This window comes from Nycticebus coucang, chromosome 6 (assembly GCF_027406575.1).
Source record: "Nycticebus coucang isolate mNycCou1 chromosome 6, mNycCou1.pri, whole genome shotgun sequence".
NCBI classification, from domain to species: Eukaryota; Metazoa; Chordata; class Mammalia; order Primates; family Lorisidae; genus Nycticebus; species Nycticebus coucang.
Window position 1 is genome coordinate 132,244,382 of NC_069785.1, and position 12,770 is coordinate 132,257,151.

General features: G+C 41.7%; 1 protein-coding gene across 8 annotated transcripts in view; it reads left to right on the top strand.

Moving 5' to 3' along the window:
• The window catches only part of OPCML (opioid binding protein/cell adhesion molecule like), a 1,112,106-nt gene that overhangs the window by 1,003,396 nt on the left and 95,940 nt on the right, over window positions 1–12,770 (top strand). The window lies entirely within an intron of this gene.

Sequence of the window (12,770 nt, forward strand, 5' to 3'; positions counted from 1 at the left end):
TCTACTCGGCCAAATTCTCAGCCCAAGCTTCCTTCTGCTCACACCTGCCCTAGCTAGGAATTGCTTAAAATATGGCAGGACTGAGCCTGACGTCTGCGGGCATCAGGGACCCTCACTGACAAGCTGAGGCTGGTGAACACAGGGCGGTAATGTCCCTTCTCACACTTCTCTCTGACAGCGGTTATCTCTGACCCAAGAGGCCAAAATGAGGGGGTCCCCAAAATGAAAGCAGAGAACACACTGCCCCCCCTCAGCCTCTTTTCTTCAGGCTGTGTCCTATTAGACAACTTATTTACCCCCCTCTGCACCCGCTTCCTCCCCCTTAGAATGTGAGCGGGTACGGCTGCCACATATGGTTTTCATAAGGATGAAATTAGTGATGTTTGGCAAACTTTCCCCATAGTCCCAGCTGATGTTTACTAAATTCTCAATAAATGAGAGTTGCTGGCAACAACACATTCTAGGTGTGCAATATAAGCACTTAGGCATCATGATAAAACCCTTTTGTGTTCATTTACAATTTTTTATTCCTCGCACTGACCCTATAAATTACATACAATGACCATCCTGTCTTGCAGGTTGAGGAACAGAGGGTAGAGACGGTAAGTAGCTTGTGCAAGGTCACACTGTGAGTGAGAGCCCTCAGATTGTTGGAAACAGTCTCCCGGGAAGCCTGAAATACTGAGAGAGAGACTTGGGTCAACAGAGGTCCCGAGGCTTGGCTCCCCCTCACCACACAACCTACAGAGCTGGGATTAGGACAGAAGTGTTTCCTTATGGGCAAAATGAGAAGGTAAACCTGGGTGATCCCTAATAGCTGTTTTGACTTGACAATTCTATGATGTAAATTAAACCCTGTGATTCAAAGTTTGTGTGTGTTCAGAGGAACTGTCCAGGGGCACCAGCAAGTTAGAGAAGGAAGGATCAAAAGGATCTCCCGTGGGGAGGGCATTTCTGTGCTGGAGAGAGAGCGGGACTTGACAAGAAAGACTCTATCCTGCCTTCAGCTTCTCTGATCCTGATCGGTTGCTTGAATGGTGCAAATTCAAAGTAGGAAATGTATGTCTAAGTGTATAAATAACGTCTGTAGGGACACTGCGGAGACAACGCGTGCGCATGAACTTGGTGCAGCTCGAGTGCTTTGTGATGTCACTGGTCTCCAGCATTCAGGGATCTGTAATTCATAACCTTTTGTCCTCCTTCTCCACCATCCCTCTCATCAAAATAGAAGAAGAGAAAACCAAACAGAACAGAGGAGGTCTGGTCTTCGGCACAAAATAAAGCCAGGTTACACCAGCGCACGCGGGGAGTCTGAGCTCACACTCGGAGTCTATAAAACCAGACAATTCGGGTCAGGCCCTGCCTTGAAGCATTAGAATATGACCTCATGCAATTAGCCGGGTCCCCATCTGCTGGCTGCCCCCACGGGATCCCGGGAGGTTGTGTTTCTTGAAAACTCTCCTTGCACTCGCAGTTAAATTCAGCACACATTGACTGAGCACCTGCTGGATCCCAGGCATTGTACTGTGATTATAAGGACCCCTGGTCTAGTGAGGGAGAGACAGAGAAAACAGCCGGGCAGTGTAAGAAAGGCTGTGATACTTAACACACATCTTGTCAGTCCCCAGACTTTGCTCATTTTATTCCCAAATGTCAGATCTGTCTCTTTCTGCCCTTCTCTGCTGCTAGTGCATGCGTCCAAGCTGCCACCCGTCACTGTGGGCCCACCCAGCTGGTTCTCCCATTTCTGTTCTCCTTATGGTACCCAGCAATGACCTGTCTCCCGTGGAAATCTGCCCTGCCAGACCTCTTGCCATCATCCTCATCCTCTTCAAACATTTTAATGAACCCCCTAATAGCGCTTATAGAAAAGATTGCAAAACTTTAGTGTTTCCTTTAAAATCTGCATGATGTGGTCCCTACTTACCCTGTTAGCCTCAGTTCATAGGATTTTATTGTTTCCCTTCTTCTACGGTCACCCAAGCTCTCTACTGCTGAAGGCCCTTTGCAGAGGTTGATCCTTGTGCTCAGCTCTGCCAGGAACACACCCCTCACCAAACTCACTAAGAAAAAGCCCCTCTCCTGGGTTGTCCTGGAGCCTTTGCACCACTTTATAGCACACCCAAGAGTGATAATCACACGCTGATTCTTGTGATTATTTACCAGTGTCAGCATTCTCCTAGAGATGTTAAGCTGCAAAATTAACATGAGAAAAGGACCCTGCCTGTTTACTGTTCTACCCCCAAGGTAATGTGTGGTACATGGTAGGCATTCACTGTTTGTCAATGAATATATTATACTATTACGTGCAGGTTGTCATGGAATACAGACGTACGTGCAGCTCTGGAATGGGGAGAGCTGATGGAGGGGGGATGTGCTGTCTCAATATCAGTTTTAAAGTCAGGGTCATTGCTGAGCAGGCTGATGAGTGGCCACGGAGGCATATGGGCAGAAGGAACAGTGTGTGCAAAGGTGTGGGATTACGACTGAGCATGGAGTGTTGCCAAACGGCTGACGGGGCTAAGGCAGCGCGAGCTGTCTTGGAAAGAGAAGGGGAAAGGGTGGGTGAACAACGAGAGACGGAGAGTTAAGCAGACATTAAGCAGCATTATGCCATGAGCTATCAGTAAATGGAAAGGATATTTTCTGACAACCCACACGTGTTGCTTTGCCTTCTCTCCTTGTGGTCTAAAACCCGCTGGGCCTCGCCTCTTCTCATATTAAAGGGCAAGAACTCTGAAGAGATGAAGAGTCAGGCATGGTGGTGTTTTACAACAGTTTTACGCAGGTGTAACCCACATATCGTAAAATTCATCCCTTTAAAGTAAACAAGTTGGTGTGTTTTAGTATATGCACCGACTTGTTTAGTGATAGTCTAATTAGATTGTCTAATTCCCTGATATCTTCACCACTCCAACAAGAACACAGTAATTTCTCATTTGCCCCTCTCCCTAGCCCCTGGCAACCCCCGTGCACTTTTTGTCTCCGTGGATATGAGTATTTGGGCTATTCTGTGTGCATGAAATCATACAGTATGTGGCTTTTATGCCTGACTTCCCTCACTTCATGCTTTCACAGTTCATCCACGTTGGATCACGTCTCAGCACTTCATTTCTTTTGATGGCTGTACACTATTCCATTGTATGGAAATGCACGTTTTAGCCATTTGCCTGTTGGTAGATGTTTGAGTTGGTTTTCTAATTTTGCCTATGATGACTAATGCTGCTATCAACACTCACATAAAAGTTGTCGCATAGACAACCGTGTTCATTTCTCCTGGGTGCACAGCCAGGACTGGAAGTGCTGGCTCCTATAAGTCGGCCTTTAACCTTTTGAGGAGCTTCCAGACTGTCTTCCAAGGCGGCTGCCCCAGTCTGAGCTTCCACCTGGAGTGTATATGGCTTCTAACTTTCCACATCTTTGTGAAAGCTTGTTACTGTCCATGGTTTCGACTGTAGCCCTCCTAATGGGTGTGAAGTAGCTGTCTCCTTGTGGTACTGATTTGCATTTTCTGATGCATGATGATGCTAAGAATCCTTGTTATTTGTGTGTCTTCTCTAGAGAATTATTAATCCAAATCCTTAGTCTACTTTTACATTATTTAACTTCTCATTATTTTTATATATTTACAGCTTCACAGGGATAATGTCACTCCTCCTTATATGAATGGTTTACAAATATTTTCTCTCATTTTGTGCATTTTCTCACTTTCTTCATAATGTCCATCTTTTTTCATGTTGTTTGGATGGTAAACCTAAGAATTCATTGCTTATCCTAAGATTGAAAAGTTTTGTTTTTTTTTTGCAGTTTTTAGCTGGGGCCGGGTTTGAACCCACCACCTCTAGTATATGGGGCCAGTGCCCTATTCCTTTGAGCCACAGGCTCCGCCCAGATTGAAAAGTTTTTTTCCCCATGTTTTCTTATATGTTTTAGCTCTGCTATTTAGGTGTTTGATCTATTTTTGAGTTAATTTTTACATGTGATGTGAAATGGTATAAAACACGGGTTCAGTTTCCCTTTTTTCTTTTTACATAGAAATATCCCATTGTCCCAGTATCTTTTGTTAAAAACACTATTCTTTTTTCATTAAATTGTCTTGGCAACTTGTTGAAAGTCAATTGACGATAAATGTGTGGACAGATTTTTGGACTTTCCATTCTATTTATCTCCATTGATGTCTTTGCCAATCGTTATGTTAAATTTTCAGTGGTATATTCCTTACGAATGTGTTGAGAAGTAAAGGAGACAGTGCAACTCTCAATGTGCTAAACTGAAAGAAATAAAGATTGGCCAGTCCTGGTCTCGCTGGTGATGGTGTATCACCCTGCGCTCAGGATAGTCCTACGGTCCAGGCTCATAATGCTACCAGATCATTAGCTCATGGAGTTTCAGAGCAGGAGAGTCCTGAGAATTCATAATACAATGTTTTCATCCTAAAACTAACCAAATTAGGGTGGTGCCTATGGCTCAAAGAAATAGGGCGCGGGCCCCATATGCCGGAGGTGGTGGGTTCAAACCCAGCCCTGGCCAAAAACTGCAAAAAAAATACTAACCAAAATAGACACACACATGCACACACAGAGCCCTAGCCAGGTGGATTAAATGATTTACAAAAGATCACATAGAAATAGAAGAGAAAAGATAAGAACTCACCTCTCTTTATGCAGGACTTTTTGCAAAATACCATATTATTTCAGTGTACAAAATATCCCACAACCTAGCCTAGAGGAATCCCCTGAATCCTAAAGTACATTTGCCTGTGGTTTAGGAAATAAACTCCCCTATTAACATGCAAAAAGGTAACCCCATAAGGAAAAAACATCAGATCCTTAAAAGTCTTTACTGTATTATTTTTAAATTAGCCTTGAGTGTTTAAAACTGTAATGAAAATCATTTCATATATATATTAGCTTTTACATAGTCTCTTAATATTTTGTTATTCCCTGAGAATAAATAATAGCAATAAAGTGGAAACAGTAATAATGGATCCTGAAGGCACTGTGAAATCATTATCTCTAATCTCCACATCCCTATAAGGCAAATATTTTTATGCCCATTTTACAATAAAGGAAGCCAAAATTTAATGGGCTCAAGTAACTTTTTCAAAAATCATGGGCGGCGCCTATGGCTCAAGGAGTAGGGTGCCGGCCCCACTCCTTGATGTTTGAAGGGTGATGGGTTCAAACCCAGCCCTGGCCAAAAAAACTGCAAAAAAAATTACATAGAAACTAGCTGGGGGGAAAAAAATGGTATTCAAACTGTAGCTTCTAAACTGTAGCTTCTATGGCTCCAAATGTCAAGATGTTTTAAAAAACTATGCCTGTCTTTCATTCTTGTGATACTTAACTAAGAGAAAACACCGTAACTAAACATTTTTACCCTCTTATTAACCTGAAATGAAAAAACTCTGCCATGCAGTCTTAAAAAAATAAACACTTAAAGCCAGACCATCAAATGCCATGATTAGACAAGGCCAGGTTAGAGCTGTGACAGACAGAAAAGCTGACCTTGCTCCGGAGAGCAGTGCATGGGTGCTCTAAAATCAGCAGTGGGCCCTGGAAGGGCAGGATGGCCAGGGACAAAACAGAAGCCCTACAGCTCTGAGTGACTAGAGGGGGCTGGACGGGACAGTGGTCCTCTGCAGGGATATAGGGATGGCTTCTAATCTTGGCTGCACATCAAATTCACCTTAGGGACTTCTAAGGAATATAACTTCTTGTTCTGATTCAGACCTAGTAATCTGAGATTTTAAAAAATCCCCAGAGAGTTCTTGCCGATGTGTGTACTTTTAGGAGTCGCCTAACTACCAATCCAGAGAGAATGAGCAGCCAGCATTCAATAAGCCCCTGCACTTTGCTGGGTGTCCACCTCAGAGCTGCCTCCAGCCCTTCACCACAACCAGCAACAGGTGTCATGAACTTCACTTCACAGGAGGAGGAAGTGAGCAAGACCCAGAAGCATTCACTGCACACAGGCACCTGGCTGAAGGGAAGCCAGGATCTGGGTTCATGCTGTGCGTTGAACCCAGTGGTGCCCTGCTGTGCCATCTCTCCTGGGTCCGGGCCTCTGAGCTGGGGCTGTGATCCAGCTTCCCGCCTTATGTCAGGCTTCTGAGGCTGTATCCTGTCTTGTCTGCTCCAGAGATTCTGTCAAGATCAAATTACATAATGAAGCCAGAAATATATATCACCTGCAAAGTGCTGCACACCACATGGCAGAGGACACAGAATGTCAGGCCTTCTGGGTGAGGCTGGAGCAAGTGCAGAGAAGGGCAGCACTTCTGCATTCTGCCTCATGTACACGGTGCTTCTGTTCTGCACCTGGGGTCCAGGACCACTGACCAGGGCACACTGCTGAGGCCCTGAGACCCCTTTCTTCTAGAAACAGACACCCTCTCAAAGAAAACAAAGAGCCAAGTGATTTCATTTATACGTATATGAGACTTGCCCTATTCATTTGCTTGAGCTTAGTAGCTCAACAGAAAATTGATGACTAGTTATTGAATATTTACTTCTTACTGTGGGATCTGGAGTATACATGCACATGTGCTGTATTTGTAGTGTACATATATAACATATGCTATATATAAAGTACGTATATATTATCCTCTATAGTATATAAGGTAAAATATATAAACAATGGATAATGTATATTATATCACATGCATTATATAATGTAATACTTCATTACATATATAATACATACTATATATGTATAAAAAATGAAATTTTCTTAACTGTCTTTAAAGTAAGCATCATCTGTAAGCCCTGACATAACTTGAAGGAATTAAGATTTTGAGAATGAGCAATTAGGCACAGATGAAGCCATTTCTCTGAGTTTAAGTGGCATGAACAGTATTCACAGTGAGTTTCTCCACATGGTAATAACAGTTTACCTTTGCTGAGTGCTTATTTCCAGACCCTGTGCTAATGCGTTGAGTTCATTTACATTTAGTTCTCGCAGCTACCTGGAGAGATACGTCCTGTCATTGTCATTTTACAGATGAGGAGCTAAGGACAACGTCACACAGGTCCACTGAGCTCCAGAGACTGGCCTTTCATATCCAGTTTCCAACACATTGTATGAACTTTACACAGGATGGAACAAACAAGTGCAGAATCACACATTTCAATCTCTAATCAACTTATACCAAGAAATGTTCTACCTACAGACACATGAAAAAATGCTCATCATCTTTAATCATCAGGAGAAATGCAAATCAAAACATCTTTAAGATATCATCTAACTACTGTAAGAATGGCTCACATAACAAAATCCCAAAACTACAGATGTTGATGTGGATGTAGAGAAAAGGGAACACTTCTGCACTGCTGGTGGGAGTTCAAGCTACTATGTCCCTTTTGGAAAGAAATATGGAGAATACTCAGGGATCTAAAAGTAGACCTGCCATTCCTCTACTAGGTATATATCCAAAAGACTATAAATCACTTTATAACAAAGATATTTGTACCAGATTATTCATTGCAGCTCAATTCATAATAGCCAAGTCATGGAAGAAGCCCAAATGCCCATTGAACCATAAATGGATTAATAAATTGTGGTATATGTATACCATAGAGTATTATGCAGCCTTAAAAAAAGATGGAGACTTTACCTCTTTTACATTTACATGGATGGAGCTGCAACATGTCCTACTTAGTAAAGTGTCCCATGAATGGAAGAAAAAATATCCAATGTACTCAGTACTATTAGGAAACCAAGGTACAATCACTCACACTTTCATATGAAGAATAGATCACAACTATGGCCCAAGATGAAAGAGGGAGGAGGGGGGGTCAGATCAAGGGAGGATGAATGGTGGGATCACACCTATGGTGCATAATGCAAGGGTACATGTCAGATCTATTAATATAGAATAGAAATGTCTTAACACAAGAAGTAAATGAGATGAGGTATATATTAACCAGTGTGATGTAAGCGTTCCTAATTCTATATGAAATCAGCACATTGTACCCCATAAATGCATTAATGTATACATGATCTATGTGTTTATGATTTAATAAAAAAGTTTAAAAAGCCTTTTGCACTGCAAGTTTTTTCTTTCACAATGATCTGTATGACACAGTACACACAGGAGTCATCTATGTATTCAGCGTATTTTTATTGAGATCCTATTATATGGGCAGATATTGTTCTAAGTACTGGGAGTAGAATGGTTTATAAAGTCCCTAGTGTAGTGGGCCAGGGCCATGTTAAACAATTATACACCTGAATATAAAAGCGCAAAGCTATGTACATATTACAGAGGAATTTGTAAAGGTCGAGGAGAGATTGTAATGAGAGGACCTGATTTAGACAGCGGGGCTGGGGGATCAGATTTATTACTTAAACGCTTCTCCGAGGAAGTAACTTTAAAACTGAGCTCAGATGGGACAATTCCGTAAGTAAAGAATAGGATAGCAAGAATTTCAGAGAGCAGATAGGGCAAATGTCAAAGCTCCAGAATGGGAACCACTTTTATCCCATATGCCATTTTAAAAGCTGTGCGCTCACACATCAATAAAAAGGATGTTACGACATGCCAGGCACCGTGTTGTATGATAGCAGTACAAAGATAAATATAGCATGGTAGCCCCTTCCATGGGATAGAGCAATTGCAAAGATAACTGCTATGATAAAGGCATAAACAAGAATGTCTTAGGAGGGGAAGAGAGAGAACCAAGGCATCGTGAAGGAGCTCCCATTCGAGTTGAGCACTAACTCATATTCCCAGAAGTGGGAATGGCTTTTCCAAGCAGAGGGAATTGTGTGTGTAAAGGCAAATGAAGGCACAAGGTTGAGGGAACGATGTAGCTCTGGAGATACGTTAGAGAAGGGTCTAGGATGTTAGGTGTTGGCCAGGCTGCAAATGGTTTTGTAAATCCTGCTGAGAAGTTTGGACTTTGCATTCTTAGCAAGGGGCAGAAGTTGGGGGTTTTAGGGAGGAGCAAATAAATAATTACTATTTATTTCAATAGTGATTGTAGTAGGAGTTTGGGGTTTGACTATAAGATGGTAGTTAGGAGGGAAATAAAGAGGCTTTGTAAGAGCCCATGCAGTGAAACACAGGCTCCTCATCTGAGTCAAGGGCTGTGAGACGGGAGAGGTAGGGACAGCTGCAGGACACCCGGGGGGGCTGTAGAGCAGCTGGCCATGCTGAAAGTACAGAGACTATATATAAATATCTCATGGTCATCCAGACTGCAAAGACACCTGTGAAAATATGCCCCTTCCTCAAGAGATTAATTACAATCTGGTAAAATAGTATCTGTCTACACAGACACATGCAGATAGATAATTATTTATATCTAACTTCCTATTTCTACCTCTCTGTCTCTATTTCTATCTCTACCTGTCCACCTCTCTATCCATTCTCTCTCCACCTAGCCTCTATGTATCCCACATGAATTGTATCTAGGTTATAATGAAAGGTCCAGTTTCCTTAAGTCCTGGGTTTGACAGTTGATATCTCTCTCCAACATTTCGCTTTGACGCTTCTTGTTTTATTTTTATTATGAAGGTACATCCTCATTCTTTCAAAAGCACATTTTTGTCTTATCAATACCTTTCACATTATTTTTAGAGCAATGTTTGTGAAACCACGTATAAGTCAAAAATTGATGTTATTTTTTAATATGAGTTCCATCTTGGAACCAATGTAACGCAGAAAGCTCAAAATATCAACAAAGTGTTTGGGAAAGATGTGGCTAATGAACACCCAGTATACGGATGGTTGGGGAAGTCCCATTCTGGCGACTTTAATCTTGGAAATGAGCCATGTGGGCAACCTGAGACCGACATGGATGACAATGAGCTGGAAGATCTAATAGAAGTGAATCCATCTCAACCTACACGTGAATTAGCAGCGGGGTGTGACATTACTGTTCAACAATATTGGACCATCTGAAACAAATCAGCAAGGTAAAGAGCCTGGAGAGATGGGTTACGCACAAATTGTATGAGTGTCAGAACCGAAATGGTCTCGAAACTTTTCTTTGCTATCACCACATAAAGGCAAACCATTTCTAAGCTGTACTGTTGTGTGTGATGAAAAATGGGTTCTTTTTGACAATCACAAGGGTGGGGTGCAAATGTTGGATAAAGACGAAGTGCTGAAACACAGCCCAAACCAAATATTCATTTAGGAAAGCTAATGGGTCTGTATGGTGGTCAGCACTGGAATTAACCTCTACAGCTTCATGAAATCTGGTCAGTCAATTGCAGCGGCTGTCTCCTACAAACAGCTGAATACATGATGAGGATGCTTGTTATTAAGCAGCTGAGATTGCTCAATGCTCGACCACATGTCATACAAACAAGACTGTTCAAACTACAGAAGCTAGACCTGGAAACTCTCAGTTATCCACTGTACTCACCAGATCTTGCACCAATTGACTACCACTTTTTCCAGTCTTTGAACCATTTTTTGCAAAGAAAAATATTCAATTCTCATCAAGCTGTGGAAAATGCCTTTTGCAATCATCACTTGCTTTCCAGCTTCTTCATGTTGGCATAAACAAGCTACCATGAAGATGGCAAAACCGTGTCAAAAGTTGGTGCAAACCTTGACAAATTGTACTGCTTCTTGTTTGAGATATAATAAACTAAACTTTTGATTTGAAATTGGACATTTTATACTTAATGACCCAATATCTATTACCTATCTATTCTCTATCATCTGACATGTCTTTATTCATCTACCTGTACATCTGTCTACCTAAAATGATCACAGATAGAAGTCAGTGCAGCTATGCATGGGACAGTCCACACAACCTATGCAAGGGCCCTGTTTGAACTCTCCACCATCAGTGGGTTAAACACCTTCAGGGGTGGTGTCAACAGTGTCTGCAGACATGGTGTGAAAACCCACTACGCATCTGTTGTCCTTTACTTAAACTCATTTCCTTAGAGCAACATAGGCATTTCAGGTAAGATTATTGTTTCTTTGTATTGATTTGTACACTTATAAACTCTAGCGATGTGTATAGACTCATTTGCCACAGATACCTAAGAATTAAGCCAAGGTCCTCGGCTTAAAAAAAACACAGAGGAACATTTAAAGCCATCCCCACATGTTCTTTCCTTTAAAAAGTTATCATGGAAAAAAGTGTAGAGATGCAGTGACATTACCAAATTCATTTCTAGTCTAAAATTACACTAAAATTACTAAATACCTTCCTTGGCAAGCAACATGCACAACTCTGGGGAAAGAAGGGGGTACAGGATGGGCCCCGCGTCGGTAGTTCACAGCATACCTGAGAAGCTGAGGAGAATGGGATAGTTTGCTCGCCGTGATAAGTGCTGTGAAGGAAGCTGCTTGGGAAGAGACATCTGAAATGGAGGAAGCAATAGACAAAGGCTTATGGAGCTAAATATTGCATTTGGGAAATTGATGAGAGAATCTAAACAAGAGGCAGCATGATGTAATGGAAGGACTCCCGCCATTTACTAACCCTTCAGTTTTGGACAATGTATCCTCTCCCTATGCCTCAGTTTCTTCAATTTTAATAATGAGGACATGTGTTGTAAGAAGCACATGAGATAAGCACGCAATTTGAAAACAGTTAGGTTGCATATTATTGTTAGTTTCTAAGGATCTCATAATGAGAAGAGAAAGTACCTTCCTTTCTGCCAATCCCTCTGCTACGCCTCCTTTCTTTTTGGCTACCCACACGCTTGAAACTGTCCCTGTCTTTCCTCCTTTGAGAAAATGGCAGACGATGTGATGAATTGCAGTGGATGACAGACAGTGCTGCCCAGACTTGGTGGGAATGTCTGGGTTAGCCTATGTGACCTCAGTTCAGGAAAGTCTTTCCAGATTGGACTGAGTGCCCGAGGAATGAGGAGTTTGTGCTAAATATTTGTGCAATCTTATAAACATCTCTTAATCCAGGGTCCCTCAAACTATCAAATGGAATAGAACGTCTGTGGAAATAATGACTCTGAGTTGGGGGCTGTGCTGACAGTTCCATCGCGGCCATATGCTATATCATCTTCCCTTAACCTAACCGTCTTCCTGGGGCTGGTAGACCCTAGGGTCTAGAGAAAGAGAACTTCATATCGCCTAACACTTCCAGCTAAAGTAGACATTATTTTGAGAATATTTTGGAAGTTGCAGTGAAGGTGTTGCTTTACAGAAGTGAAAAAAGAATATTGACATTTCTAAGCCCAGAACTATTCTTTAACAAGCTAGAAAATATAGGGGGAAAAAAATCCTGGTAGAATGGTTTTCTCAAGAGAATGCAGTGTAGTTAGAATGTGCACTATTTTTTTTTCCCCAGTGTGTATCTGGGTAAAATATGTGCACTGAAATTTCAGGCCAAATCCTAATGCAGAAATAATGCAAAATATGGCAGATTTATAAGCGAGGCAATTTTTATTTATTTGCTAATGTGGATTCCCTTAAGAGCTCAAATGTTCTACTCGTTACTTATGGCTTCTCCTTGAAAAGACTTACCTGTAAGGTCTCAGCAGCATAAAACTCTGGCTGCAAAGTCGTCTGAATTGAGCATCAGCCATAATTCTCCTTTGCCACTGACTCAGGGTGGTTTGTAATCTATTTGCACGCTACCTGTTTGGTAATTAATAATTCATAATTAAACTGGCGGTACAAATAAATCAGCATGACTGTAGGCTTGGAATTTCTTCTCTTTATGTTCTCCTTCTTTTAATTTGAGAATCTGAAAGAATATAGGGAAAAAAGGTTTAGGTATCAGAAATCTTTCATTCAAAACTCTACCTCCCTTTGTTTTTGGATTTTTGTCCAGGGT